Source organism: Balaenoptera musculus, chromosome 20 (genome assembly GCF_009873245.2).
Source record: "Balaenoptera musculus isolate JJ_BM4_2016_0621 chromosome 20, mBalMus1.pri.v3, whole genome shotgun sequence".
Taxonomy (NCBI): domain Eukaryota; kingdom Metazoa; phylum Chordata; class Mammalia; order Artiodactyla; family Balaenopteridae; genus Balaenoptera; species Balaenoptera musculus.
Window position 1 is genome coordinate 51,972,840 of NC_045804.1, and position 15,734 is coordinate 51,988,573.

Sequence of the window (15,734 nt, forward strand, 5' to 3'; positions counted from 1 at the left end):
GCTTCTCCAAGAAGGTAACTCCCGAGATAAGTCTACAGGAAGAAGCTGCCCTGGGATTCAGGCACGGGGGTGGGAAAATGGACAGAGGCAAGAGATGTGAGACAGCTTGGTTCCTGCAGGGCACGATCAGGTATTCCGAACTACTGGAGGATAAAGCAAGACACGGGTGTTGGGAGATGAAGATGCCCGGGCTGGGGTGTCAGACTGAGAACGGCCTTACATGCCAAGTAAAGTGCTTAAGGGTTTACTCCAGGGCCCCGTGGAGCTATCGCAAAATTTTCAATGGGTGAGTGTCACACTGGCCTTGGGAATTAGACTATCACACCAGCAAGGGGGTCGGGGGAGCCTGGGAGGAGAAGGGTCCGCCGACACAGAGGGCTCTGAAGTCAAATAGGGCGCCCGCTGCTTAAGATGAGTTGAGGATTGCAGATGAGTATAAATACCTCTCAGAGTCATAAAGAAACTTGAGGTTGTGAAAGGGAACTGCTACCAATAATCTTTGAAGGATCAGAGAAAATGAAAGATGTACGAGAGAAAGACGGAGGGTGAGACAGACAGAGAAAGACGGGGACAAACCCTAGAAGAGGCTGTCCCAATTTTGGAAAACTTTAAAAAACGGTAGAATCTTGGAAACTACAATCTCTGAGTCTGCCAGCTCCCCCCCTCCTGACAACACTGTCTACATGTTGTTAAGAGGCAGTTTGTGAACAACATTCAGGAAAGGGTCCAGGGACCACCAGGGGCTAGAATGGAATTCACTAACTAAATAGGTGATACAAGAAAATGCACAAAAACAGCACATCTGAATTTTAGCAAATCCTGCTACAGGCTCATGACAATGTAAAAAAAATGTGAGCAGAATGGTCACAAGATAAATGGATTCACCACTGGCTAAAGAACCTCACTCAAGAGAGCCAAGGGTCTTCATCTGGGGGTCACCTCTCCCAAAATGCCGGAGAACTCTGCTTTTGATCCTTTAGAGCATGCCATGGTAAAAATTGTGGTAAAATATAAATAACATAAAATTTACCATTTTAACCATTTCAAAATATACAGCTCGGTGGCATTAAGTACATTTACATTGTTGTGTGACCATCACCACCATCACCTCCAGAACTTTTTCATCTTCCAAAACTGAAATTCTGTCCCCATTAAACACTACTTTCCCACTTCACTCTTTCCCCAGCCCCTGATAACCACCATTCTACTTTCTGTCCCTATGAGTTTGACTACACTACGTACCTCATAGAAGTCGAATCAGACAATATTGTCTTTTTGTGATGGGCTTATTTCACTTAGCGTACTGTCCTCAAGGTTCATCCATATTATAACATATATCACAACTGCATTCCTTATCGAGGCTAAATACTATTCCATCGTACGTACAGATCCCATTTTGTTTACTCATTTGTCTGTAGATAGACATTTGGGCTGATTCCACCTTTTGGTATAGGATGCCATTATTTTATTAACTGTTTTCAATAGGGCTTAGAAGGTAGGCTACTGCACAATGGAAGGGATAAAGAACTGTTATATGACAGTGAAGATTCAGTAAGATCTCAAACTAGTAAAGTTCAAATGTGGATGAGACTCATAACTGTCTTTCCACATCCATTCTCCCTTCTTCTATAGTAATATAATTTTTTGAAAATTTAGATTATATTTCCCAGATTCTCTTGTAGCTAAGTGTGCCCACCTGATTACCTTCTGGCCAATGGACTATAAGTAGACGTTGATAAGTGTAATTTCCAAATCATGCTTTTAAAAGGAATAAGCATGCTGCCGTCTTCCTCTTTCTTTCTCTTGCTAGCTGGAATACAGATCTGATGGCAATTGCTAGAGTAGCCACCATGCACCATGAGATGAAAGCTACATGTTGAGGAAGACAAAAACAAGATAGAAGGAGCATAGGTTCCCAGCCTATGAAGTTGTCATGTAAAGTCTGGACCACTTATGCTCAGACTGTTACATGAAGGAGAAATAAAGCTCTATCTTGTTTAAGCCACTACCATTTTGGGTCTCTCCAAAATAACAAACACCAACATACTTACTAATATTTCAGTCAACACTGAGTTATCTAAGAAGCAAAATTATGTTTTTGTTTGTCCATTACTGTGTCATTTAGATACAGCGGGTGGGATTTTCCTCAAATTTGTAGACTATGTTTTATGGTCTGACCTTAAATAGAGACTACATGCTGTACCCAAAATTCCCTTGTAAAGCTTAAGTCATCCTCTAGAGAAGCAGCGTACATTTCCCATATGGTGTGCCCACCTCTGTGAATCCCGCTCTGTGGGCAGCAGCAGTGACTGAGTTATTTAAAGGTCAGACATTCTTCAGAGCAAACTGGATTAACTGGCCAGCACTGAAGCAATTCAGGTTGAGAGGGTACTGTTTTGGTAAATGAATTAGAGATAATCTCTTATGGGTTGATAAGAAGGTACCATGAGAATAAAGTATGGGTATTACAAAACTCTTCCTCCCTAGACAAGATCAAATAGTTTAGTGAAAAATTATGTCCTCCAAATGAAACTATGGAGATAATAAAAAGATCAATGAGTTCCTGGGGGAGGGGGAGGGGGAGGGGGGAGAGATGAATAGACAAAGCACAGAGGAATTTTAGGGTATTGACAATACTCTGTATAATATTATAATAATAGATATATGTCATTATATATTTATAAAACCCATAGAATGTATAATACCAAGAGTGAACCCTAAGGTAAACTATGGACTTTGGAAGATTATGATGTATCAATGTAGGTTCATTCTTTATGGTTACCAGGGGGAAAGGGTGGGGGGGGAAGGGATAGACTGGGAGTTTGGGATTGACATGTACACACTACAGTTGCTCTAAAAAATTAAGTCTTTAATTAAAAAAATAATAATGTTCCCACCTCCATCTACTGAGCAGGTCTTAGGAGTAATGCAGTCAATGGGAAGTAATCTCATCTTCAAAAGCACTGGATGGGGAGGGGGAGGAGGGGCAACGGGACTCTCCGAGAGGACTGAGCTCTGGACCCAACCATGAGGCCAACCCAATCCCTCCAACATTCCCTCTACAGGAGCCTTGACGGGAACCCAGCAGGGATGAGGGCTGGCACAAGAAGGGGTGTTCTCAGCGGCTACACCCATCTCAGGGAGAATGTGGGACAGTGATGGCACCTGGGCCAGGGGAGGGAGGATAAGGGGAATGGGAAGTTGGCGGTATTTCCTTCTGTATCCATTGCATCCAGTACTTGGCCCAGTATTGAGGGCTTGCTTCTGTCAATTCCCACACGTCCCCGCCATCTTGTTTTTCCAGCTGACTCAGGTGCCTTCTAGAATGACCTCCTCTCCCGACCCCCGAAAAGCTCACATGCCTTGGACCTGAGTTCTGTAGCCTCACTTGTTCAGAAATGTGTTTTCCTGATGCCACACAAGGCTAGTCCCTGCTCAACTCAACTTCTCACCTCCCTTCTCAACCCCACCCCTAAGGCCAACCTCTGCCACTTTCAAGTAGGAGGTTTGAGTATCAGATTCTTCAAGGGCTGTGCCCTTATTGTTTTCTTCCTTTGCACTTTACAGCAAACCTCCCTGCACAAACCAGGATTATCGCACCATGACCGGTAGGCTAATGTGCTGATGGCACAGGTGTCCCTTGCACCTCTGCCCTGCGGGGGAAGGGGCAGCTCATGTTCTGCATCTTTTTTCTAACGGGTTCAGAGAAAGAATTCACCACAGAAAACAATCTCAGGTCCTCAGAAGTCATGTAATGAGGGTGAGGCCCATCTTTGGATCGCCCACTCACTAGAGAGAGAACTTGGAGTATTCCTGTCCCCAGAGCCAAGAGATCATGAGCTTTCCAGGTGCTTATGTTGGAAACCAGAGATAGCCGGGGCCCTGGACACAGGCCTGTGTTCTTGTGGGCGCCATGCCAGTTGGTTCCAGGTTGGTGGGTGGGCCAGTCTCAGCCCATTTCTCAGGTGGGCACAGAGAGGCACGTCACTCTCCACCTTGGATGAACTCGAAGTAGAATGGAAAGCTTCTCTCTCCTGGGGAGGCCTTTCCACTACTGTCTCCTTGCCCCAGAAAGCCTTCTTTCCTCTCCAAAGCATAACTCCCTTTCAAAAAAAAAAAAAAGGAAAGGAAAAAGAAGCTCATCCCTGCTTGGGAGTGACCGAAGGGAATCGCTTTTCACTCTGATGGGCCGCACATTAGACTAGCAGGGCCACGTTTGTTAACAATGCTTTAGAAGCTGTAAAGGGCAATGTGCAAATTAATAATAATTATCAGTCATACTTAATTTTCTCCCAGTCTAAAAACTTGAGCTCGTTCCACTTCACCCTTGGCATCTTCCAGGGTCAGCACGGCCAGGCACCCCCTGGGATGTGTGAAGAATCCTCAGAAATCCTCCAAGCATTTCATCGCCCCACTCCCCTTAAGACACAGCTCCTGATTGCCCCACAGCCTGCCTGGCAGGCGGACAGGAAGCCCCTCTGCCTTGTAAACACCATGTTGCAAACAGACACTTCCCCAGGCTCCCGTAAGGCGGGGTCACCAGCCTGGGAGTGGCTTGTCCCCGGGCAGTTCCCCAGGGCTTCCCAGCTCCCTGACTTAGAGAGCTGCTGCCTTGAATCTGAGTAACTTGGAGGGTGGGACAGAAGTTCCCAAGGAGCCAGGGCTTAGTAGCTGGAGTTTGCCAGGGTCTCTGGGGTCTGAAGCCCCCCAGAGGAGGACATCTGCCTTGTCCCGCCTGCACTGGAGCGCAAAGACACAGGGCTTTGCCCCTTCAGATGCCCACAGAATCCAGGGAGATGCCTGGAGGGTGCGTCCCCAGAGGGTGACTGAACCCCACAAAGACGCACAATCATCAGCCACCGGGGCTGACCCAGGCCTGCTCTGTACTTGCTGCTGTACCAGGCAATCATTCATTCACCAAACACGAGCTGAGCGCCACCAGATGCTGGCCCTGCAGGGGGGAGGTGGCACTGAACGGGATGGTTGGGAAGATTTCCTCATCAGGAGGGGGATGAGAGAGGTAAGAACACCCATCAGGTCTCGGGGGACCTGAGTCAGGCAGTCCGGCTGGAGGAGAGGGTGCGGATTCATGGAGAAGATTCGAAGAGTGGGACTCAGCTTTGAAACTCGAACACAAGACCTTGGACTTTGGACTTTCCCTAGGAGGCGGGTGGCACCAAAGGCTTCTGAGTATGGTGACGAAGGAGTTTCTTCAGAAGAATCTCCTGGGGAAGCAAGGAAGAGAGCAGGGCCCGGAAGGCCCATAAGCAGGCCTACGGTGACGGTGACGAAAGCTGAGTGGGGTGGCCGGGAGGACGATGGGGAAATGAGAAGAAGCGAGAACGCGGGGGGAAAGGAAGCACCATCAAAGCTGGCTGGAGAGCGGGGACGGAAGAGGGAGGAAGGACTCGGAGGTGACTGCAACATCTCCAGACCAGGAGTCTGGTTTCACTAGAGACCCCCAAATGGGGAAGTCTGGAGAGGAAGCCTGCCCTGTGGATGAAGAGTTGGGCTCTGGGCGTGTGTTGATGTTGAAATGGTGAAAATGACCAGCATGGGCTTGGAGACAAGGGTCTGGGGTGAGGGAGCTAAGCACATCCAGGGCCGGCAAGAAGAGAAGTGTGCAGAGGAACGCCAGGAGGTGCACACGGTGAGGAAGAGGCTCTAGGAAGGGGTGCTGGGCAGCAAATGCTACGGAAACTGCAGAGAGAGATGCAACTGGGAGGAGGCCATTGGAATCTGCCATTACAAGGCCACCAATGACCTTAGAGGAAGCCATCCAGTAGACAAGCCTGGGCAGAGGGAGGCAGGGCACCGCCGTGATCGGAAGGACTTTAGACTCTGCGAGTCCCGCCATGACGTGGGTACCATGAAGGAAGGAGTGGGCCCCCTCTCTGCTCAGCCCATCAGAGCAGCTCCTACTGATGTACTCTTGGACAGCAGACTTTGAAAACTCATGGGATGTCAGAATATAGAGCCCATTGATCCAAGAGGGAACAGGCTCAGAGAGACAAGGAGGTGAGTGGGGCACAGCTAGGATGAGAGAGCTCATCTTCTATCCCCATCCTGGAGCCTGAACATCACACCACAGCCCCCTGTGTTCTCTTAAGCACAATAACAGGCCAAGGAGAGCTCTGAGTTTTGGGTTTTCTCAAAATGAAACTCCCAAGATGTCAGTACAGAAGTGAATGCAAAATGCAAAGGCCCACAAAACGTTGGCTCGAAAACCCCAAGAACAAGAGGCCATGAATTCCCAGCCCAACCTGGTTGGGTAGGTTGGCCCTGAGAGTTTATCTGGGACAGCCACACAGGAAGGTGACTCTGAAGTAGTCTACTTCACCAGGTGTTGGAAGGAGCCAAGAACAAGAGACCCCCACCACCATCACAAAAAGCCCCTTCTCCAGCACAGGATGTGGGCAAGCACCCTGGTGTCCACTCATGGTCCCAGGGTCTCACCATGGACGGCTCTGGTTTTCTAACCACCAACAGGCTCCTGCTCTGGGGAAACGGGCTGTGAAGCAGGGCTGTGGGATTCATAAGGGAACTGCCCAGCTTCGGGATCTGTTTATTCAAGGCCATTGAATTTCTTAAATTCAAATTACGTTCTCAGAACAACCAACTTTTCTACAGCCAGTATGACACAGCCACTGTGATTTGGAGAACTACCGACTCTTAGAAATGAAGTGATCTCAGTCTCCATTCTCATGGCTTTAGTTTCTACATCTGACATGTATTTTCCCTGAATGCTTCTCCCAATGCGGAACTCACTAACACAAGGCCGCCCATTCCATTGTTAATCTGGTCTGACTTTCTCCAAGATCTTCTTTGTGGCGAGCTGAGGTCTATTTCCTTATAATTTCCCTTCATTCGTCCCTTTTCCTTCTTGTAGAATGACCTCCACAGGGCAGGTCTTCACCTTTTCCAAAGGATGTTGCCCTTCAAACATCTAAAGATAGATATGACTTCTCCCTTACAGCCTCTTCTTAGAGAAAAACATCTCTCCTTCTGCAAACACTTTGCATTATGCCATCACTATCTTGGTTACCTTTCTCCAGGTATAAGGTGGTTTATCTGCATCTCCACTAAACACAGCACCTGGCCTTGAACTGCTCTCCAGATGGATGGAAGCATCTAAGAGTGGAAATGGGCCTTCCCTTAGCCAAAGGGCAGAGAAAGTTGGGACTCATGGGAATTACTGGCTGACTGTTGGAGGCCCAAGAATCAAAGATGACTCTCAGGTTCCAACTTGGGAGCACTGAGGTTCTAGGTGTGTACGTGGGAGGACTGAGGAAGAGAGAAAAGGAGAGGAAGGCTTGGGGGGTGGGAAGCCAAGAATCCAGCAGTGGAAGACCTAAGACCAGAGTTGTTCTCCCAGCCTCCAAGGAACAGATCATTCCCAGCTCTACAAGCTGTCCGCAGGGTGCAGGAGGAGATGAAATGCCTCCAAACCCAGCACATCACATAACCAGCACATCACAACCTGACAACAGCAGCACAGGAAAGGAAAATACAGGCCGACCTTACTTGCAAGCATAGATGCAAAAATCCTAAAGGGAATCGCAGCAAATCAAACCTAGCACTGTACTGAAAGAACAAAACTCCTTGACCAAGTAGAGTTTATTCCAGAAGTGCAAGCAGAACAGAAGGAAGTTAATAATATAACATGTCATGCAAATCTATCCCAAGGTGAAAGAATACAAGAGTTTCCTAGTAGATACTTCAAGTTGTAATTGACAAACCTAACTTCCATTCATGCTTTAACAAATCCTTAGAAATGAGGAATTGAAGAAAACTTCCTTCACACGTGACACTTGACTTCAAGGCGTCGGCTCTTAAAGAGCTGTGACCACATCAGTGAAACAAAGCCTCAGGCTCACGCCAGTCCCTGGGCATGCGGGAGGCCATGAGAATATCTGCGGCAAACACAGCAGCAGCGGCTGCCTCTCTGCTTCCTGGACGGTGTCTGTTCGTGCGAATAGGCACAAACACACACCTTCTCTGGTCTCATGGTCTCTGGCTTCTCTGGAGCCTTAAATCTAGCTCCCTGGTTGGGGGGCGGACCAGAGGGCTTCTTTTAAGGACACCACTAGCCAAAGTAATGTTCTTTAATCATCTTGGAAACGGACTGAATTCAAGACTTGACAATAAACCCAGAAAGCGTGCACGTGGCTCGGGAGTGGTCCCTGCGCGGAGCCCCGAGGTCACCCCAGGGAGTCACCAGTGGCCTCCTCTGCAGCTTGCGTGTGTTCACCATCCATCGCCACCCCACCTTGCCTCTGACAACAGCTGACTCCTGCGTGGAGCCGTGCTGGGGGTTAGCCAAAGAAATCAGTGAAGAGAAAGTCCTGTTTTCCAGAACAGAGGCTATTCACCTGGTGGACAGCAGAGGTCTGAGAAGACACTGAGGTTTTCCGCAAAACTTTGCAAGAGCGTGTGTGTGCGCACACGTGTGCCTTTTGCCAGGGGGATAGGGGGTGGAGGAGATGATCTATCACTTTATCAATTTTTCAAAGAGGCCCGTTATTGAGACAGGGTTCGAAACTCTTCCGTAAGAGCTGCAGGTGTGGATGTGATCTCGCCCAGAAAATGCACTGAGGAGGTGGGTGGCCTCAGCCCGGCCGCATGGAAATAGCTGTGGGGAGAACTGCCTGACAAGAGTCAAAACCACCAAGCCATTCAGGAACGAATGCTCAGACCCAAAAGCCAGAGGTACGTCCGCAGAGACCTCGTGGTCCTGGGAAGAAAACTTGGGATGAAGAAGAAGGATGTGAAGGTTGGACAGGTGACTTCTTAGAGAATACACAAAATTAGGGTTGCTTAACCCTGCAAGGACAGCAGCTCCAAGACAGACAAAACGAAGGGCCAGCAGACTACGCGGTGGTTTTCTGTGGATGGCCAACATAAAAGCACAAATGCAGGGGACTCCTGCAGGGAGCCCCGGCAACAGCAATGAAACACGTTCTCTGGCGATGATCAGTGCAAAGGAAAAGGGAGGCGCCCCCTAACAGTGCTTATGGCCTTAATGTCGTGAAGCCAGACCTTGGAGTATGGGGGAGGGGCAAGGAAGGAGGAGATGGGGCACAGGGGATGAGCCCCTGGTCTATGCCAGAGTTATCTCACCTGGTTCTCGCAGGAGAGGAGGACCCCACACCCCACAGAGATGCCAAAAGGAATACCTGAGAGGGTGCGCCCAAAGAGCGCTTAGCATGTGTCTGCTCAGTGTTAGGAATTATTTTTATTAGCATTGCTATTTTCTTCTATTTTGTATCTCTCAAGTCTCAACTGGAATGTGACTTCTTCAGGGAAGCCTCTCCTTAACCCCCAAACTATACTGGGCTCCCTTTCTGTACTCTCAGAGGGCCCCATCATTGTCACGATTGTTATTACATGATATGTGTCTAGTGTCCTGCCCACTAGACTAATTTCCACGAGGGCAGGAACATTATCTGTAGCCCTCAGGATCCTCAGAGCCCAGCACATGCCTGGCACCCGGAAGGTGCTCCGTGCAGAAGTGCTAAGCCGAGGAACGGCACGTTGGAGGTGAGGAAGGGGCCGTGGAAAGCTTCTCGTGTGCACTTGGAGGGAGACAGGGAAACTGACACCCAGAGACGTACGTGGACTCACCCAGGGTCACAGGGCTGGGAGCGGAGGAGTCGGGCAGAAACGCGGTCCCTTGACTCCACAAGAGGCAGAAGCCTGGAAGCTGTCTTTAGTCGTCACACCCCAGCCCTGCCCCCCACGAGGAAACCACACAGACTCATTTGCCTAGGTCAACAACAACAGCAGCAAGACTCTGGAGGACACGAAAATGAAAAGTGCACCACTCCCTCTGACCCCACCCTTCTGCCCCTCACACCACCCTGGACTCGGCATCCTCCACCGTTGCTACGCGGGGATTTCTCACCTGAGAGATCCTGGGGTGGTGATGGCTGAACAGCCCGTCTGAGCATCAGGTGGCTCTGGGGAGCCAGCCACCAAGTCACTGGTCAGACCCTGCAGGCCAGACGGGCCAGTGCTCTGGTAGGACATGAAAGGCACGGTGAGGACGGTAGGACAGGGCGGCCAGTGCTACAGAGTGAGGAGGGGACTGGGAAAGACTTTAAAGATGATGAGGTTGGAGCTGGGCATCCAAGGATGAATTCACGGTCCACTGGGCAGGCAGAGGAAGGGAAGGGCAACGTGGAGGGAAGGAAGAGCACGTGCAAAGGTACAGAGGTTTGCCCGAGCTTCAGGAGGTGAAGCAGGCAGGGTGACCTGGGCTGGGGGGCAGGGGGCCTTGCTAGCCACGCTAAGGGGTACGGACCTTCTCCAGAGGGCGAGAGCAGCGCTGAAGGATCTGCAGCTGAAAAGCGACTCGCTCAGATTGTTTGCCTTCCATCACCATGGCAACAGGAGAGAGGCTGGACTGGGAGTTGGGGAAGGCTGGAGGCAGGCGTCTCCCACGGAGGACAAACTCTAAAGCTCAAAGCCGTGTGCCCCAACTGCTAGACCCGCTAGACGCAAGAAGGAGCCAGTGTCTGCTCTGTGCCACCAGTCACCCACTTTTTCCCATTCATCGACCCCCACCCTCCAATCGCATGCACCTTGCTACAGCTATACCTCGCTTATCCGGAAGTCACTTAGCTGATAACCCAGCTATCCATAACCTCCCAGCCACTAGCCTGGAAGCAAACAGAAAAGACCTGGAGACGGCCACGATTCAGGCCGCCAAAGTCATGCCCTACAAGCCACGATCTCCACAGGCACAGACAGGCTGCCACCTGGGCTGGGTCATCTCTGGTCATCAGCCCAACTCTGGTGCTTCCTAGCCGTGTGGTCTCGGCCCCCAGTTCCCCCCCACACGAAATAAAGATAACAGCTGTAGCGACCTCAGAGTGTGGCTGTGAAGATTAAAGGAAATGGAGAAGTACTTAGCCCACTGCCCAACACCATGAAATTATAGCTACAGGGGGAAAGGACAATAAGAAAGATGACAGAAATTTTGCCCTGAGCAGACCCAAGGTTACAATATGGCAGGTAGAACCATTTGATATTTTCAAGAAATTATTAAATCACACACCGTGTGCTAGATTTACAAAGGCAAGCAACACATTTTACAAAGATTTCCTTTAAAACTGGATACCATGAAAAGTTTTGGTGTTTAGAAGATAGAGCTACTGGAAAAAGGGATGTGTGCAAATTCACTTACAAGAATGACATAATTCTGTGTGTACCTGTGTACATCGAAAGCATCCCCCCATATCTGTAAAACACACATCGTGTTTAACAGAATTGAATAAGATGCCATCAATTGGACCTAGAGACTGTCATACAGAGTGAAGTAAGTCAGAAAGAGAAAAACAAATACCATATGCTAACACATATATATGGAATCTAAAAAAAAAAAAAAATGATCAGAAGAACCTAGGGGCAAGACGGGAATAAAGATGCAGACCTACTAGAGAATGGACTTGAGGATACGGGGAGGGGGAAGGGTAAGCTGGGGCAAAGTGAGACAGTGGCATGGACATATATACACTACCAAACGTAAAATAGATAGCTAGTGGGAAGCAGCCGCATAGCACAGGGAGATCAGCTCAGTGCTTTGTGACCACCTAGAGGGGTGGGATAGAGAGGGTGGGAGGGAGGGAGATGCAAGAGATATGGGGGCATATGTATATGTATAACTGATTCATTTTGTTATAAAGCAGAAACTAACACACCATTGTAAAGCAATTATACTCCAATAAAGATGTTAAAAAAAAATTAAATCACTTTTTCGACTATAGGACTTCTCATACACTTTAGTGTGCTAGCGTGCTTGATAAATCTCTAAGGAAGGAATAGGGTTTCCTATTTCATGAACTTTTAGACAGGAGTCCTTTTCTTTTTTGTGGAACATCTTGCAGGACAGATGGAACAGTTTTAGAAACTCTGATTTAGTAAATAAAAGAAATATAAAAAAAAAAGATGCCATCAATTGTAAGATGCACCATTATTTTGTGTGCCATTAAGAAAGAAATATTGCTGCCTATTATAATGGTAAGACACCATTGATGGTAAGATGCATCTTGATTTCAGAATTGTTAAAAAAAGTGAAAACATGTACATCTTCAAATTGATGGACTATCCTAATATGTAATATATGTTTGCTGTGGGAGTGTCTCATCTTGCCTTTGGGCAGAAGTCAGATGTAGTCTTTCCTTTGTCCGCCTCCCACCCCATCTATGCCAGAAGCTCAAAACTCAAACTTCACGCCTCGCCCTTGAGCTGCTGGCGACCACCCTATCTTGCCCCTCCAGAAGCTTCCTCTCTTAAGAAGCTGATCCAGGCTTTCAGCCCACCCACAGCTGCACCAGACAAGCCTCCTGGTTCATAGAGGTCCCACAGGGCTGGCCAGCTCGGCTTCTTGGGGTGAGCCTCTCTGAACTAAGACCAAGTCAGCACTATTTGAGTGCTTGTCTGAACCCAAGCTGGGGCCTCCAACGCCGGGCTGCCCAGGCAAAGGCGACTGGCTCTCCTTCTCCCACTTCTCAGCCAGTAAACTTGTGATCAACGACGAACCCGGGACTACAGAGCAGCCTGCACTGTGGAGTCTCCCCACCACGACCCTCCCAGTAACCCCAAACATGCTTTTCACCCACTTAGCTTCCACCTGATTCTTCTCGAAAGAAACGAAAAGGGGTGCATGGGAGGGAGGGAGGACAGGGAGGGGAGGCAGAAGGTCTTCTTCCACTACAGCTTGTGGAGAGAAGATAATTTGTCATCCCTCACCTAAGAGATTGGCAGGGGTCTTAAAACCCCAATGAGGCCCAGCATACAAAGACCCTGAGCTGTCCCTACCCACCGTCCCAGCTAGTTATTCTCCAGAAAGCAGAGGAGGGTATCCTGAAGCAGGAAGAGAGAGCTGGACCGTTTGAAACTGTCTTCTCTGTCTTCCTGGACCCACACCACGGTGGCCACACTGAGGAAGCAGGTAAGCACGAGACGCCCACTCCCTTGTTCTCCAGACACCCAGGGAGCGGCTCCCTGTGCCAGCCGGGCCCGGCTGGAGCCCCCGGCCTCCTTTCCACACCACACAGGGTTCCCAAGCAAGGGCACCAGCCCCATCACTTCAGGAGCTTATTCAAATTTTAGAAAAATACAGATTGCAGACCCCACCCTTGGAAAGCTGTGCTGTAGGGGGTGCCTGGAGAATGTGTGTTTTGACAAGTTCTGGGAACCAGTGCCCTACTGGGTGGTCCCAGGCCAGGAGGAAGGGAGGTGTGGAGGAGAAGACAGAACGACCACCCAGGCAGGAAGAGAAGGGGATCCAGACAGGACCCTGGGGGCAGACCTGGCCTACTTCTGGCCCTCATTTCGCCTAAACCCACCCCTCCTCTCTGTAGGAGGCTTGTAACTCACTTGATACCACATCCTGCTGCTTTCATCTCGCCTTCCTTTTCCCTCTGAACAATCTCCTTCCTCCTACTGACCTGAACTTCTTGCTTATTTACCGCAGGCCTGGGATAGGCCAGCACACACGCCCACGCGCACACACATGCACACACGCACACAGAGTCACACGGGGACACCCGGGGTGTAAACACGAATCCGCTGACAGCAGCCACTGTCTGGGGACCCACGCTCGCTAGAGGTCCTGGTGGCTAAGGACCCCTGATGCCAAGGCTCACCGAGAGAGCTCCCAGACGGGAGGGCAGACTCTTTGACCCCACGACAAAGGGCGGCCTTAAAAGAGGCAGCAGACGGCTGCGGCCACGCTCGGACCGCACAGACACGGCCAGCAGTGGCTACTCAGATAAGGAAGGACAGTCGCCGAAACGCCCTTCTAGCTCCGGGATTACTGGGCACGCGTGTGTGCGGAGCCCGTCCCCGGCAGTGGACCTTATTCACGGAGCCAGAAGACAGCAGGCTCTGTCCAGCCCACCCGCCGCAGCTGATGCTCTTAGGGCGCACGGCTCCCCGACGGACCACGGGCAACTCTGTCTCGGCCTCGGGCCCCCACGCGTGCCCTCCGCGCCCCCGCGCCCCGGCCACACACCTGCAGTCCCCGCTGGGCGCCGAGCCCCTCTCCAGCGGCGACTCCCTGCGACTCCGGGTACGGTCGGGACCACCACGCCCGAGCTGGAGACGCGCGCGGTAAGTCCCAGCATCTATCCGGGCTCCGCTCCGACGGCGGGCTGGGGGCGGGGCCACGCCGGGGCCGGGCCTGCTCGGGACGGGAGCGGGGCGGGGCTGCCCGCCCAGCCGGCCTCTAGCGCCACCTGGTGGCCAGGCAGCGTCGGCGAGGCGCCGGCCTGACCCAAGCGTCCTCGGAGTCGCCCGAGTCCGCCGCGCGCCTGAGAAGCAGCCCCAGCTCTGAGCCCGTCTGCCCTCGGAAGGAACAGCCCTGGCCGGGGGCGGGCACGGCAGAAGGGACGCCAGCAACGAGCACCAGCGACCCCCCAGGAATGAGGTGAGGTGAGGCCGGGGGAGCGGAAGCGCGGCTTTGGCCGGGCCTGGATGGGTGGGCGGAGCAGGAGAGGGGCCTGGGGTGAGGGCTTCGGGGAAGGAGGAGAAAGGGGAAGCTCCGACGAGCTGCTTCCTTCTCTCACTGCGACCGAGCGCCCCACTTCCTCCTCCTACTTCTATTTTCTTTGGGTGCTGTTAACATTTAAAATGTCTGCACCCCTGCTGTGCAGACGGATGCCGTGACCCTCACCCTTCTGCAGAAACCTTCCTAGAAATACCAGCCGATCCAGACTTTGCGCACTGCTGCTCCAGCCTCTGGTCTGACTTTCTCACCTTCCATCACCAGTGGCTGTGACTTCAGCCATTTCTCGGCTCCTGAAGGCGGTTTGGGGTAGTCTCCAGAGTCGAGGCCCTTTTCTGGCCGCCCCCTTTCTCCCCACAGGCCACGCGGCAGATGTAGCTTTACCGGAGCTAGAAGAACTCTTCGCGGGATCCCGGAAGTCACTGCACTTCCCTGTGCCTCCGTTTTCTCATTGCAAACTGGGAATGAGAAGGTTGGCTACTGTGCTGACAGCCCTGGCAACGAAGGAATCGCAGTTTGTGTCAGAGTTCGCAAAGGGCAAGGCTGGAATTTCCATTTCCACTCTTGAAGGGGACTCTGTGTCACAATATCTGTTAGAGGCGTTCAAAATCGGCCACAAGATCAGCCGTTATTGTTGGTCAAAAGCCACAGCCCTACCTGAGGCGTTGAGAGATGTGAACGCCAATGATTTTTCTTTTCCTGACTCGCTAAATACCAAGAAAAAGCAACTTCCCCAAAAACATAGAAACAGAAAGTACCCTTGGATGAACGCAGAGAATTGGTTCCAGCTTACAGTTAGAGATGGGAAGGCGCCCAGAACCATCTACTACCTCTACTCCTCATCCACCACCCGGACCCTCACACCCACCATTTTACAAATAAGGAACCAGAGCCACAAAGGCTGTGAGAGGATGTGCCCGAGGTCGTATGACTTGAGAAGGGTGGCCAAGGACTCTGGTCTCCCCAGTCCTTACTTTTTCCACCACAAAACAAGGAGAAGGGGGAAGATGGAGACAGCCCAGACGTGGCCAAGTAGGGAAGAAGGGGTAGAACGGCTCTGGAAGCAGGAACTGAGTAGTGAGAATGACATGGCGTGTGCCAGATTGACGTGGTGGATTCTGAGAGCACTTTGAAAGCTACAGAGAGTGCTGGAGAAGTTATGGCATCCTTGCCTTCTTCCATGTCTTTGGTGTTCCTAAAGCTGAAGGTGGAGGAAAGCCGA

At 50.9% G+C, this 15,734-nt stretch overlaps 1 protein-coding gene across 5 annotated transcripts in view; it reads right to left on the reverse strand.

Moving 5' to 3' along the window:
* The window catches only part of PIK3R5 (phosphoinositide-3-kinase regulatory subunit 5), a 73,073-nt gene extending 58,229 nt beyond the window's left edge, over positions 1 to 14,844 (reverse strand). For 4 of the 5 annotated variants that reach the window (XM_036835423.1, XM_036835421.1, XM_036835422.1 and 1 more), the window contains exon 1: positions 14,021 to 14,123. The gene's annotated coding sequence lies outside the window, so the exon portion shown is untranslated. Of the gene's footprint in view, positions 1 to 14,020; positions 14,124 to 14,763 lie in introns of those variants that run through there. The other variant, XM_036835420.1, reaches the window with a different exon arrangement.
* Positions 14,845 to 15,734: the final 890 nt, after the last annotated feature.